The sequence below is a fragment of the Neoarius graeffei genome, chromosome 16, assembly GCF_027579695.1.
Source record: "Neoarius graeffei isolate fNeoGra1 chromosome 16, fNeoGra1.pri, whole genome shotgun sequence".
Taxonomy (NCBI): domain Eukaryota; kingdom Metazoa; phylum Chordata; class Actinopteri; order Siluriformes; family Ariidae; genus Neoarius; species Neoarius graeffei.
The window spans coordinates 23,294,860-23,311,378 of NC_083584.1; positions in this window are offsets into that span (position 1 = coordinate 23,294,860).

Below are 16,519 nucleotides of genomic sequence, written 5' to 3' on the forward strand. Positions count from 1 at the left end.
TGGCATTTTGTTTCAGGTCACAAGCACACCCCTCCCCCTTCCCCCCACTCTAACACTATCTCTCTCTCTCTCTCTCTCTCTCTCTCTCTCTCTAACCTAGCTCAGTGGCAACATTACAATCCTCAGTTGGCTTTTTCACTGTCATCCAAAGACACAGACTCCCATCTCCTTGTCCTCATAGTGTAGACAAGGGCCACAAACTGAGTTAATATCAGTACCGAGACAGACAGCATAGCATTAAGAGATGTGCATTTATCTTGTAGTACTTTTGCAGGTGCTATTTCTCTGGGACACTGATTGTGTCACTGGCAGATGTATGAGCGATTTGAGCCCTGATGATGATGACTGCACTATTTGCTTCTCCTGACAATAGTCAGTAGGAGATGGACTAGTTTCCCAGGCAAATTAGATTAGCTTCCGCATACATTTCAAATGTTCAGTTCATTATGTCTAAAAGACCATTGTGCACCCAAAATAGATGATTTATAGACATGCTGTTTCAGCACATGTTGTATGTTTAGGCAGACATCTCGGAATGCAAAATGAGAAATACTTTCATTAATATTCTCACATTTCCAAGCGTTTTCCCATGGGGCCACCAAAAGAAGGACTTTCATAGAAATACTAGCAGAATGGATTCAGCTTTATTTGGGTCTGGGAATAGAAAAACTGCATGGTACTGAGCTCTGATAGAAAATCTATATGCTGCCACTCTACAGCTGGAGTGTTTACTGCTGTACACTTTTCGTACTGCTACTAATGAGACAGCTTAAAATTGAACAATTTATTTTATACAGGATGAACCTAAATTCTTTTTCAGAAGTCAAACCAAATATATTCTCTTTGAAGAAAATATTTTGCCCTTGAAACATTGTAGTCGACTGAATTTTTAGATAAGAGTTGTGGAGATAACTAGAGATTTAGATTAGATTTGGGACAAGGTTTCATTTACAGTCAGTAGGATTGTTTGGCTGTCCCTTTAGGGAAAGGATTTTGAAAAGTTAAAAGAAAAAGTCCCATTCAAATCTGAATTGTTTATATATGGATAATAAGAATATTTTTATGAACACATCTGAAAAGACTACACTGTTGTTTACCTTGTATAAAATGACCATTAGAAATAACCCCAGATCATATACAGTACTATGCAAAAGTCTTAGGCACCCTATTTTCTTTCATACAAACTTTGTTATAGATTTCTGTTTAATCTAATCATTATCGAGTCAGAACAAAAACATTTTAGAGTCCAAACATTCGTTTTCCAGCACAAAATTAAATGTTACAGAAAAAAAGCACATTTGTATCTGAGCAGCATATTACATAAGAGAGCACTTTTCAGATTAAAAAAGAAAACATAATAAAGGCTGCTGGGTTTTGATGCAAAATTAAGAAGCGAGTGTGACAGTCAAAGTGTCCAGAAGAACTGTGGCTGGTTCTGTAAGATGCTCAGTAAAACCTACACCTCATTTCCTTATAAAACTGCACTCACTGTACCTGAGACTACTATATATTTTTTTAAAACAAAGGGTCGTCTCACACCAAATATTGACTTTGTTTCAATGTTGTAGTCGAGTCACTAAACCTCGAGTCCGAGTCCAGTCTTGAGTCCCCAGTGTTCAAGTCCGAGTCAAGTTCAAGTCATTAAAAATTTTTTGAGTCGAGTCCAAGAACAAAACTCCAACTGCACCATTTGACGGTGGCTGTTGCTGCCTTTATGTGAAAGTGTCTCTGCTACTGTGTTGGACTAATGTTACTGCTCGACTGCCCCATTTTAGTTAATAGACTACAGATAAAAAGCTTGTTCATTGCTCAGCAAGCCCCGCCCACTATCAACAGGGCAAATAACATGAGAGAGGGTTAACACTAGCTAGTTCATCGCTCAGCAAGCCCCGCTATCAACAGGGCAATGAACATACAGTAGCATCTCACTTACTTTATATAGCAATGCATTTTTTCCCACTGCACAAGACCTCTGTATGGGCAAAGTGGACAATCCTAGGGGCGTTCTCTCCAGGCATTTTAGCACCATTAATGTTAGATTGTTCCTGAACATGATGTATGAACAGGTGAATGTGCATTCTTTTGCACAAAATTGGTATAAACATTAATGTAGATATACCGTAAATACCTGATCTGCGATAACCTGGCGACTTGTCCAGGGTGTAACCCGCCTCTTGCCCATAGTCAGCTGGGATAGGCTCCAGCTTGCCTGCAACCCTGTAGAACAGGATAAGCGGTTACAGATAATGGATGGATGGATGGATAACTACCTTATGCCAAATTATTATGGCATATTACAAAAAATAAATAAAAAATCAGAGTCCTCGTCTCCAATTTATGAGTCTGAATGCAGTTAATGCACAAGTCCGAGTCCAAGTCCGAGTCATCACTGCTCAAGTCCAAGTCAATCACAAGTCCTTAAAATTAGGGCACGAGTCAGACTTGAGTCTGAATCCTGGACTTGAGTACTACAAGCCTGGTTTGTTTTATTTATTATGGCTTACTGCTGTTTATAGTATTTTTTTTTAATATTGAAACATTTCATTTCATTATTTTTAAGCCATTTTTGATCTACAGCATTTCTTTACATGTGCCTAAGTCTTTTGCACAGCACTGTATATCCCATCCAAACTGTCATTTCTTTATATCCTGGGAGAAGAGTGTTTTTCACACTTGTTCTTCAGTATGGAGCTGTTGCAGGAAGTGGCCTTTTGTCTTGTTCTTTGCCAAAACCAGAATGAAACCAGGTATTGCCCAAGTTTCAAATGTCACATGACAAAATAAAGACGAAATGAACTTTTAAATGGACTTTTCAAAGCAGCGATACTTCTACTGGCTTTAGGTAACTTATTGTTATCCTAGCATAGGTATAGCCTAAATATATATTATGCTACTGATCAAGCTTACTACTTGAGCTGACACTCTGTGCAACAAGCACTTAATATTGTGTGAACAGTGGAAGCATACATCATGCAGACACTTCTATTTCTGTAATTTATATGAAAGATCGCTTATCCCTGGTGAATTGGACATTTGTTACAGGTGTTGTCCGGTAAACATTACTTCAAAGACACATGTTCAGGAATCTTATCCCATCTCAGAAGTACTTATATTGTTCCCATGACAACAGACAATCTGTATTACTTTTTTTGTTTTTACATAACTGGAATCTTTTCAGTGCATCTTGTCTGACATGGTGATGGCATCTCCTTATCTCCACTTCCAAAGCATTGATGGATTTTAATAGAGAAATTCAGGCCAGCTTTGAATTTCGACAAAAACAAGCGTGCTAGAAGCAGAAAGAAGCAGCGCGGTCTAATTCATGTGCTCTGTGAGGCAGCCAATCCATGATGAATGGAGATTGAGGATGAGACCCCCCCTCTTTCTCCAGCCTGTATTAGTTTTGCCTTTAATTACCATGGCTGGTAATGTTTCCTATCCATAACTGTCGGTTCTGGGAGGAGGCCAGAGCTGTTTACTGATGCACAAGCAATACTACTCTGTCTATTCTCCCACCCTCACCTGAAAATCCAACCCCCCCTACACACAACATCCACCTTGCCCCAAATCTGCCGACAGCACATCTTTCATTTCAATATTTCAATATTTATGTTTAATCTTTACAAGTGGAAAAAGTTCAAAGTTACCAAAGGGGTATGTATCGTGGCTACATTCCTCACTGTCAATTACTGGCACTGTCAGTCATGTTCATTGGTCTATCTATTTATTTATTTATTTATTTCTCCTTTACGTGTGTGTACAGATGCAAAGGTAGAGACAAGTGAATGGCAGACGTCTTCAAACTATTATATTTAACATACAAACACTGTTTCTTTTCCTGTTTAGCTTCAGAATCCGAACACACAGAAGGTGAGAATAACCTTCGTTCATTCTAGTCATTTCTCATAGCCATCTTCCTGTTGCCAAGTTTGAGCTTACGCTGTTTGTTTTAGCACCAAGACATATAATTAGCTTCTGCAGAGTCTTTGAGTTTAAGTAGGAGAATATTTGTTATATATTAAAATCACACAGTATGTATATGCATGTCCATATGCACCGCACCCACTATATGTACCACATTTCTCTATTGAATATGAACTAGTGAGGAGAAAAAAGAAAAGGTCATGCTCATTTCCATGATGGCCTTCATTAGAATATGCTAAGGACGACCAGTGCTACTTTCTCCCTCTGCGTGATGAATAGCTCCTACATTACCTACTCGCCTCAAAGTACTCTTCCGTCAAACTTATTTGCATACCGCACCTTTATTTATTTATTTATTTATTTTGTGCTCTCACAAAATACTTACAGTTATTGCTTCTGAGGAGAGTTGGCAACCCGCTTTGCAATTTAAATTGGCAGTGCTTTATGGCGGAACAGTCAGCTTGTCACTGAAGAACTCAGAATATGTCGATGCTCTCACTGTCTTTTTTTTTTTAAACATACACCAAGCCCAGAGCCTCAAAACACAATATGATTTTCACTCCAGTGAATTCGACTTGAATTTAACAGCATCAATTAGTCACCCCATTGGCTTGGTTTTGTTGAAACTGGAAGAGAGAACTGGGATAACAAGGATACCAGACCACACTGATAAACATATTGGTTATAATACACATAGTGACCATGTTTTCTATTGGTAAACAGTCGTAGACTGACCTTTTTAGTTTTGATCCATCCTAACATGGCATATAGTCTGATCTTATTAAAAGTTCAGAGTCCATTCACAGAGTCGTGCATTATTTCATTTATTTCTGTTTTTTGTTTGCTCTTTCTCTCTCATTGTAGGTGGCATCTGAGTCGTCGAGGACCTTTTGGTCTTCATTAAAGATATCTAATTGTTTCTAGCCAATCAGAATCCAGGGCTGCTGCTTTGTACATTGTTTTAGTTTTAGTTTACTGGCTTTGTCACAAATTTACAATAAGATACTGAGAAACTAAAATACCAAAAATGGTCACGTACTTCTAACAAAGAAAAACTAAACAGAGAGGTGTGATGGGGAAAGGAACAGTACTTTCATCCCAATTGCGACTAAACCCCTACTTATTAAAAGGATAAGCTCTATCATTATTCATACTAATAAAAACAACAGAAATGCTCTGAGGAGATAGGAAAATATATACATTATTTTAATGAGGCAGCAATTAATGATAGAGTAAAAAATATTCATAACTAATTAAGGTAAGTTACCACACTGAGAAAATGTAAGAAGGCACCAAAGTGTAGTAGGTTACACGCAGTGTTGGGTAAGTTACTTTAAAAATGTAATTCGTTACAGTTACAAGTTACCTTGTTTAAAATGTAATTGTAGTGTAACTTTTTCAATTACTTTTAAAAAGTAATGTAACTAGTTACTTTTGGATTACTTTTTAATTACTTTAATGTTTTAATGAATATTGACCCATGTTCACCATTTAATTTTTGAAAACCGACAGTGTGAACCTTAAAGCAACCTTAAAGCAGTACTAAGCTGAGAGGGAATTGCTGACAAGCAATCACAGGAGGTCCATAAGAGATGCTTGCACCGTGCATGTGATTCTCAGACTCCTGTCATAGGGGCCATACTCTTCTGTTCCTCCCCTAGGCTCTACCGTTTTCACAGTTTGCAGACTACACAAGCAGGTTCAGAAACCACTTCTTTCCCACAGCGGTCACCTTATTGAACTCTTCCCAAAGACCAGTCTTTCGTTCCCCTCTATCCACACCTTACCATCCATATAGTGTTCCTCTTCAATTCACATCTGTATAGCCCTATCTACAGTGGTATAGGATTACCTGTATAATGATTCCATCTGTATTCATCACATTTATTTATACCATGCTATTTTTCATTGCCCTGTGCATTGTACTGCCATAACTACATTGTACATACTCTGCGCATACATGCTCTGCACATATAACCATCTTTACTTACACTAGCTGTAAATAACGGCATTTTGTCTCTAAATACTGCATTATGTGCAGTCTGCACGTGTTGCACTTGATTAGATGCCAAACTGCATTTCATTACTTCATACATGTGCAATGACAATGAAGTGTTCTACTTTAATCTAGTAATAAATAACCAAAGTGAGACTTTTACATCACATTTTATTTTTCTTGTTTTTCTCTTTGCTTGTAAAATGAAACATGGCACAATACAGCCCATCAAGAATTAAGACTGACGATGGGTAGTCAGTCATTGAACATTTAAGAGTCAATGGAATGTTGATTACAAAAAAATACAATAAACAATAAACACATTAAAGTGAATGGTAGTAGCCTAGCACGTAGCTAACTAGGGAAACGACATGTGTGCTTAACCGTTGTTGTGATATATGACATTGAATCAATCGTACATCATTATATTATGTTGCCCACTGGGATTAATAACAACGATGGTATGTAGGTGGGTGTCAGTTGTTCTAGAGCTGGTAGTTCAACATATTTCGTCAGCATAGCCTACCTTGCTGTTAATGTGCTTACAACCTCAAAATGAATGCCTTCTGATCGGAAATAAACCAGTGAGTTGCACTTACCTCTAAATGTTTCCTTAAGGCCCGGTCCCACTGGCCGATGGACACAAAACGTATGCAAAAAGGACACAGCGGACGAGCAAAATTTCGGGGGTGGCTCTATCCGTTTTCATCCGCTCCAGAAATGGACAAAATTTGCGAAAACAGAACGGAAAAGAACGGACGTGGGTAGTATATAGCGGGGATGTTAAACGCATGTTCATAGGAAGCCTAGCGGATGAAAGCGGATGGAAGTGGATGACAGCTCCGAAGGGGTTACCGGTGATAACTGAGAAGCGGACGCATAGCAGAAAGAGCGGATGCATAGCGGATGAAGGGGATGCATCACGTACGCCTAACGGAAACAAAGGGCATGTTGCGCGGATGTATATCGGATGTAGACCGATTGTCCGCTAGGTGTCCTTCTACATACTCTAGACATACTCCAGACATCCTCAATATACGAGATACATCCCAGATATAAACGCTTTGTCCGTTTTGAATACTTTATATACGAGATGCATACGCTTACATCCTTTCTATTTCCGTGCTACTAACGATGAATAGACGTTTCATGTACCTTATCTTTCCTCCCTCTTTCCGTTTTCAGCTGCAGCGGATGTGAGTTGCGAGGATGCCCAGAGGATGCAGAGAGGATACAGCAGACGTTTAACGGATGATAACGGACATAGAACGTTTGTTGCTCGTATATGTCGCGGATTTACATCGTACACAGCGGAAAGTTCATCCGTTCTAAAAGTTTTGTGCAGCTCAAAACTTTTTGCGCGGATGAAATCACAGTGGACGGATGCTCGATGGATAGAGCGTATGAAGCACGTATGCAATGAGTACACAACGGATGCATAGCGTTTTCCAACGGATGGCAAAGATTTTTTTACGTTTTACATCCTCTTTGCATCCATAAGTGCAGTGGGACCGGGCCTTTAGGTTTGACATAGACTGCTTCGACGTGGACAACTTCTTGATGGCCGGCAAACACTGCTTGCATTGGACAGTTAAATTTGAGCCATTTTCAGTGATGTAGATGAAATGCTTCTTAAATTTCCAATGCTTGAAGGCGTCTGACATGACTGCTGCTTGAGCTGAACTGAACTGAACCGCGCGCTTCTTGCTGCTCTAGTGTTCAAGCACAGAAACAGAGTGGCGCTGCTGCTGGCAAACATGATAGGAAAACCCAGGACAGACAAGGAGCCGTGGCGGGAAACGGCAAAATTATGCGCAAAGCAATAAAAATATCCTTGCTCATGTCGCAAAGGTTTTTGTTTTTCAAATGTAACTAAAATTGTAATTCTCAATATTTCCATAAGTAACTGTAACTGAATTACATATTTTCCTGTTGTAACTGTAACGAATTACAGTTACACTTTTTTTGTAATTAAATTACGTAACGTCGTTACATGTAATTAGTTACTCCCCAACACTGGTTACACGTTCTCAGTGTTGCACTTAGACTAACTTCATGAACCAGCAACTTTGTGAGTTACATTTATTAGTTAGGCTTTCATTTGGCTTTGCTAGCTTCTTTTGCTGTTTTTAATAGTGTTTTATTTAAAAAAAAATCATTTTGGACTAATATCCTGTTGATCATATCTAATTGCCATTTATTACTACAATATAAAAAATATAGAAGGAACAGTTTAGAATAAGCACATACCTACATTCAATATATATATGCAGCATTAGCAGTAAAGTGGGCATTGTACCGGATTGTCGTAGTGAAGAGGGAGCTGAGCCAGAAGGCAAAGCTTTCGATTTACCAGTCAACCTATGTTCCAACCCTCACTTATGGTCAAGAGCTTTGGGTAGTGACCAAAAGGATGAGATCGTGGATACAAATGGCTGAAATGAGCTTTCTCTGTAGGGTAGCTGGGCTCACCCTTAGGGTGAGAGCTCAGACATCCGGAGGGATCTCGGAGTACAGCCGTTGCTCTTTCATGTCAACAGGAGTCAGCTGAGGTGGTTCAGGCCTCTGATTAGGATGCCTCTTGAGTGCCTTCCTTTGGAGATTTTCTGAGCATGTCCAACTGGGAGGAGACCTGGGGGTAAACCCAGAACACGCTTGAGAAATTATATATCTCATCTGGCCTGGGAGCACCTTGGGATCCCCCAGTAGGAACTGGAAAGTGTTGCTGGGGAGACTTACTCACTTACTTATGGTCCCCGTCAATATTAACAATGGAGGACTCTTTGGTGTTGTCAGGAGCGCCAGTCCTCGGCTCGCTGTTGAAGTCGCTGCTTGCACAGAAGCTTGCCATTGGCTATGTGGTGCCTCCAGGTGGGATGGTTGGCCGTTAGGTTATGCCAATCATTCTCCAGGTCAAAGATCTTGATGTCCTCCTTAATACAGTCCTTCCACCTTTTCTTTGGTCAGCCGCGTGGTCTATTTCCATGAGCTAACTCACTGAAGAGGAGCTGCTTCAGCAGTCGGTAGTCTGGCATCCTACAAATGTGGCCGGGCCACCTTAAGCAATTGCCGTGGATCATGGTATCTATGGTTGTGGAGCTAGCCCTTCTCAGCACTTCGATGTTGGTCACCTTGTGCCACCACTTGATCTTAAGGATCTGTCTTAGTGATCTTTGATGGAACATTTCTAGTAGATGCACATGATGCGCGAGTGTGCACCACGTTTCACTACCATAGAGTAAACATGGTAGGACCAGAGCTTTGTATACTGTGACTTTTGTGGCAAGCAAAAGACCTTTACGGTTCCAACATCTGGTGGTTAGTGAGTAGAAAGCAGCTGCTCCCCTGGCGAGTCATCTTTTGATTTTGGCATCGAGAGAGGCATGCTGGGGAGTGGTACACCTGGAATACCCTGCTTAGCCTGCTGCCATCATGACCTGACCTTGGATAAATAGAAGAAAATGGATGGATGGATGGATGGATGGATGGATACATTCAATTTTTTTTTATCTTATTTTGGATTGTAGGTAGACATGATGCATACTACAAGGTTAGTTAGGTATATTGTCATTTATAGCTTGTCTTAAAGCTTATTGGCAAGAGCCACACATTCCTTAATCCTCAAGGAGTTCTACTTTGTGAGCTGTAATATTTTTTACAGTATACTGTGATGCCATTTGGCCTAAAACACGCACCAACTTTTCCCAAATTAATTAAAGTGTTGGCTAATAAGTAGAGCAGAATGCTTATGGCACTAGACTACATGTGTTAGCTGTGTCAAGGCTACTTGACTTGTTTAAATGAGGTGAAACTTGCCCAAAAATAGGAAACATCTTGGTTTACAAAAAAGCTTCTTGGTAAATTTGACCTGGTGGTGAACCTAGTATGACAGGAACACTGTGCTACACCAAAGGTTGGATACTATCCTATGCAAACAATCTTCCTCTACATCCTCATACACCAGGGTTCTATAGCGGTGCTAAAACCACTGGGATTCATGAAGTCTCAAAAGCCACAAAGGAAACCTCCACACTCAGCAAGATCTTCAAGTCCCTTGCCATCCTCCACTAACCCCAACACTAAGCTATCCTTGAAATGTGCAATGAGCAGCAGCTGTACTTCAGAACCTTGTGTAGGTGTAGGCCAAGAGCCAGTGGGCACTATAGAAGCTGCTGCAGCCCCCCACATCTCCAGCTGTGTCTCCTGCCACTGTGAAAGGCATGCTGCTCATGAAGATGGCCTCCATGGAAGAGACAAAGGCCTTCCCAGAGTTCTTTGAGTGTCTGTGTGGAAATGGAAGGAGGGGAAGTGACTCCTTCTCTTGCTATCAGGAGGAGCCCAGCTTGAAGTCCAGCAGCTGCCACCACATACACAGCTGGAGTATTCCAGCATCAAGAAGATGGTCCTGCAGCATGGTCTTGTCAGCCAGACACCTGAGAAGCACTGCTAACTCTTCCGGTTGCTGCAGTTCCTTGAGGTCGGCCACCCCTTCACCTGTGAGCAGCAGCTGAAGGATTATTGTTACTAGTAGTTGATGGCAGAGGAGTGGGATGCAGAATAGATTATCAAGCTGGTGGTGCTGGAGTAATTTGTTGCTTGACTCCTAACAGGAACAGCAGAGTGGGTCGAGTGCCACTGGCTTGGGCATAGCAGGAAAGCTGGGCGTTTCCAGAATCAGAATTCCTTCAGGGAAGCAGGAACACTGATCCAGATCCCTGATACACCACCTCCCCCGACTGAGCAGGAACACACTGTCTATTAATGAGTATACAAGGGAGTAAACATCAGGCCTTGGTGGACTCAGGGTGTAACCAGAACTGAGCCAATTTGGAGAGGCACGATTGGTGAATGTGGGGTATGTGCATGAGGATGTTCATGAGTATCCACTGGTGCCAGTCATTATGAAATTCCAAGTTGAAATTCCAAAATATTAACCTGATTTTGCTAATCACTACCACCAGTTCACAGCAGTGGGGAACCGTCAGGGCCTTCTAGGTCTTCAGAGAAGGCCCAAACTTATCAGCATTTCAAATATTATATTAAATTTCTTTCATTCTATAATTTCTTTCATTCTTTCATAATTTCATTATAATTATTATCTTCTAATTTTAATTTGGCCTAATTTTCTATCAAATTTGCTTCAGAAATGAAAGGGTTACTGTATTGAAAACATTAAAATAGACTTATCCATTAAGAATTTTTGGTTTGTTGTCTCTAGGCTGAGAAGAGTTTAGAGCTGCTCACTCATTGGTTAGGACTTCATTGCCGGGACAGAAGGCCATGGCAGTGTATGTTTGTGTAGGAAGTGACAGATGAATTAACCAATCAGATCTTGGTTTATAGTGGAAGGGACCAAAAATGTATCGCCCTTGGCGTTCTCGAAGGCCAACACGAGCTTAACTGAGACTCGGCGCTGTCAGTGCAGCAGTGAAGTCACCTTCCAGCCAGTGTGGCATTCATCAGTAGTGTTAACAAGTGTTAATAAAGTGGTCAAGCCAGTGCTATCGAGAGCAAGTAGCACAGGCTAATGACTGAAAAACTAAGATTACTGTCTCTAGACTCTTCTTTCATGCACACCCGCCACAGTATTTTTCACACAGACTTAAGTATTCATTTCCCTGTGTAATTTACTTAGTTATTTTTAAAATGAACATCGACAGCTACACACAACGGAGTGACCTGGCAGCCTGCCACTAATCCCTTGCAAAATCCTTTGCCCTGTTGTTTTTTTGGTGTGTCTGGCTAAGTTTTGGCTGAGCTGAAGTCCCAGCTCTAATAGTAACAGTTCACCACTGGTTCACAGTATGGTTGTTTTTGTCTTATCATGGTCCATAATCCTCTGATGTCAGAACAAGCTTGAACAAGCATCTGTCCCACCTAGATAATGATACTGGTGACTATAATGACAACCTACAGAATAACAAAGTCAGATGATGATGTGCATTGATTGCATAGTTTACAGGATGGACATGTCTGTATGGTTACACCAAGTGAAAAACTAGATCTATTTTTTGCAGTATCCCTTCAACATCAATACCTCCAGATGCCTTTAACATATACCTGTTACAGAAGGAGAAAAAGCAAAAGAAGGCAAGGTGAAGAATTGACTGACCTTTAGACCAAGGGCTCACTGTGAAATATTCATAATGTGAAGTAAGAGAATAAATCGGGCCTGTCATTGATAAAGGTGATAGGAGTCACACACATACACACAATTTCACTTGATTGTTTTGGAAGCCAAATGCCCAGGAGTTTGGCCGCTCTTTTATACTTGGGGGAAATTTGTAAAAAATTAATTCACTCTCTAAGGCCTAGTACAGACAGTAAGCAGTAAACACTGTAAATAAATCATATCCCTCCTTCAGCTTGTTTTTGAATGGATAGACAGCTCCACTGGGGTTCTGCGGCTCAGCAGCCCTCTGAGGACCTTGTGTTGAAAGGGAACCAGAACACTGGGTTTGAATGGATGTTTAATGTGCAGTCCATGCCACTCAGTGGATCTGACCGCTCTCCTCTCCCAAATGAGTCACAGTACACATGCTGCAGACAACAGGTCTGTAAAAACATGAAAGTGCCAACCTAGAGCCCTTGCGTGGCTTTAATTTGATTGCATTTTAAAATAAATGCAATCTTTGATTTAAACATGTCACATAAAAGTTGCAAAAAAACTCATTAATCTTTCTTTCATAAAATACAGCGTTGTTATTTGATATGATTGATGGATGAGTCATCAGTCCGTGCCTTATTAAAGTTTGATTTGTCACCAATAGGATCGTAGTACATGATTCCAAGTCTTGTAAATGACAGACATTTATTTTGCATAACACTAAAATGAATGACTTACATTTTATACTAGGAAACTAAACACAATGCTCAACAGATACCTTTAATAGATTAAAACAGTGTGATTTATTTATTTATTTAATTTTATTTTTTTGCCGTATGCATTTTAAAGGTGCAGTAAGTGGTTGTAAATCGGACCACTTTTGTAATATTTTGTTGGGTTGTCTACATTCCAATGGTTGTTAATGAAATATCTGCTTGGAAGAGAAACTCTAGTATATATTTTGCCTCAGGATCTGTGAACAAGAGGGAAAACAAATGCAGTGCATGTGTTTTGGGCTGTGTGTGGCTTTGGGAAGAGCAGTAAAAACAGCTACTGTGTTTGTTTGAGATTAAGGGTCATAACAGCTGGCTTGAACTCAAAAATGATTGATCCAGATTCAGAATAAACACTGATGAGACACTTGAGCACCTTCATGAGATGGTATGATGCATTTATAAGGCACATGATTCTAATTACCTATAAAAAAGATTTACACACACATTTAATTTATTAGTTTAGATTATACATGTAACATTACAGTGGTGCTCAAAAGTTTGTGAACCCTTTAGAATTTTCTATATTTCTGCATAAATATGACCTAAAACATCATCAGATTTTCACACAAGTCCGAAAAGTAGATAAAGTGAATCCAGTTAAACAAATGAGACAAAAATATTATACTTGGCCATTTATTTATTGAGGAAAATGATCCAATATTACATATCTGTGAGTGGCAAATGTATGTGAACCTTTGCTTTCAGTATCTGGTGTGACCCCCTTGTGCAGCAATAACTGCAACTAAACGTTTCCAGTAACTGTTGATCAGTCCTGCACACCGGCTTGGAGGAATTTTAGCCCATTCCTCTGTACAGAACAGCTTCAGCTCTGAGATGTTGGTGGGTTTCCTTACATGAACTGCTTGCTTCAGGTCCTTCCACAACATTTCGATTGGGTTAAGGTCAGGACTTTGACTTGGCCATTCCAAAACATTAATTTTATTCTTCTTTAACCATTCTTTGGTAGAATGACTTGTGTGCTTAAGGTTGTTGTCTTGCTGCATGACCCACCTTCTCTTGAGATTCAGTTCATGGACAGATGTCTTGACATTTTCCTTTAGAATTTGCTGGTATAATTCAGAATTCATTGTTCCATCAATGATGGCAAGCCATCCTGGCCCAGATGCAACAAAGCAGGCCCAAACCATAATACTACCACAACCTAGTCTTCTGGCTTGTCCACGTGATCTTTATCAAACTGCAGACGAGCAGCAATGTTCTTTTTGGAGAGCAGTGGCTTTCTCCTTGCAACCCTGCCATGCACATCATGGTGGACCCACCTTCTCTTGAGATTCAGTTCATTGACAGATGTCCTGATATTTTTCTTTAGAATTCGTGGGTATAATTCAGAATTCACTGTTCCATCAATGATGGCAAGCCATCCTGGCCCAGATGCAGCAAAACAGGCCCAAACCATGATACTACCACCACCATGTTTCACAGATGGGATAAGGTTCTTATGCTGGAATGCAGTGTTTTCCTTTCTCCAAACATAACGCTTCTCATTTAAACCAAAAAGTTCTATTTTGGTCTCATCCATCCACAAAACTTTTTTCCAATAGCCTTCTGGCTTGTCCATGTGATATTCAGCAAACTGCAGACGAGCAGCAATGTTCTTTTTGGAGAGCAGTGGCTTTCTCCTTGCAATCCTGCCATGCACACCGTTGTTGTTCAGTGTTCTCCTGATGGTGGACTCATGAACATTAACATTAGCCAATGTGAGAGAGGTCTTCAGTTGCTTAGAAGTTACCCTGGGGTCCTTTGTGACCTCGCCGACTATTACACGCCTTGATCTTGGAGTGATCTTTGTTGGTCGACCACTCCTGGGGAGGGTAACAATGGTCTTGAATTTCCTCCATTTGTACATAATCTGTCTGACTGTGGGTTGGTGGAGTCCAAACTCTTTAGAGATGGTTTTGTAACCTTTTCCAGCCTGATGAGCATCAACAACGCTTTTTCTGAGGTCCTCAGAAATCTCCTTTGTTCGTGCCATGATACACTTCCACAAACATGTGTTGTGAAGATCAGACTTTGATAGGTCCCTGTTCTTTAAATAAAACAGGGTGCCCACTCACACCTGATTGTCATCCCATTGATTGAAACACGTGACTGTAATTTCACCTTCAAATGAACTGCTAATCCTAAAGGTTCACATACTTTTGCCACTCACAGATATGTAATCTCATCTCATTATCTCTATCCGCTTTATCCTGTTCTACAGGGTCACAGGCAAGCTGGAGCCCATCCCAGCTGACTACAGGTGAAAGGCGGGGTACACCCTGGACAAGTCGCCAGGTCATCACAGGGCTGACACATAGATACAGACAACCATTCACACTCACATTCACACCTATGGTCAATTTAGAGTCACCAGTTAACCTAACCTGCATGTCTTTGGACTGTGGGGGAAACCGGAGCACCCAGAGGAAACCCACGCGGACATGGGGAGAACTCGCAAACTCTGCACAGAAAGGCCCTCGCCGGCCACGGAGCTAGAACCCAGACCTTCTTGCTGTGAGCCGACAGTGCTAACCACTACACCACCGTGCCACCCCAGATATGTAATATTGGATCATTTTCCTCAATAAATAAATGACCAAGTACAATATGTTTGTTTCATTTGTTTAACTGGGTTCTCTTTATCTACTTTTATAACTTGTGTGAAAATCTGATGATGCTTTAGGTCATATTTATGCAGAAATATAGAAAATTCTAAAGGTTTCACAAACTTTCAAGCACCACTATATAACCTAAATATAATACTTTGTGATGACCTGGCGACTTGTCCAGGGTGTACCCTGCCTTTTGCCCGTAGTCAGCTGGGATAGGCTCCAGCTTGCCTGCGACCCTGTAGAACAGGATAAAGCAGCTAGAGATGAGATGAGGTAATACTTTCTAAGTTATATTTCTTAGGTAAGGTTAAATTAAGACACAAACAAACAAGTGTTGCCATGAAAAACATACCTCGCCCGGTAGCACTTATGATGAATATGAAGGAAGATATTGTGAAAAAAAATAGGTACCCTCTGGGTACATGTGGCTACAGTTTATAAATAAAATTGTTTTCTGATACCATGTCCATATAGTAAATATAGCATATATATTTACCCTATGAGGCAGTAGCCACAAAAATGAAGCGTAAGCCAAAAATGAACAATTTAAAAATCACAGAAGTAAAATATACCAAGTGTCTGTACTTTATATTATTCTACTCTTACCTCTTACAGTTTTCGAAACTGAAACCTCCGAACCGAGGCTGACATACACACGCTGTCGCCATGACCGAAACTCTTATTTCCCAGAAATGGCCTGACGCTAGAGCTCAGCAGAACACACTTTCCCTCTGTAATAAGCATAAACATGTCTGAAAGCGATTTCTTTAGTCTCGTCCATTTATTTTGAATGGTGAACTGAATTGCATACACTTAGCAGCCATTTTAATCAGAACACATGTATGCGCATGCACAGTGCATGATTGTTACATTCTTACAGCATGATGACATATACCCCTTTTCCACCAAATCAGTTCCAGGGCTGGTTCGGGGCCAGTGCTGGTGCTGGTTCACAACTCGTTCAACTTGCGAGCCAGCTGAGAACCAGTTTGCTTTTCCATAGCTTGCGGTGCTAAGGGAAGCCACATCATTATGTCGTTGTATACGTCAGTTACGTCGCTGTGTACGTCAGTTACATCGTTGTATACATCAGTTACATCGCTAC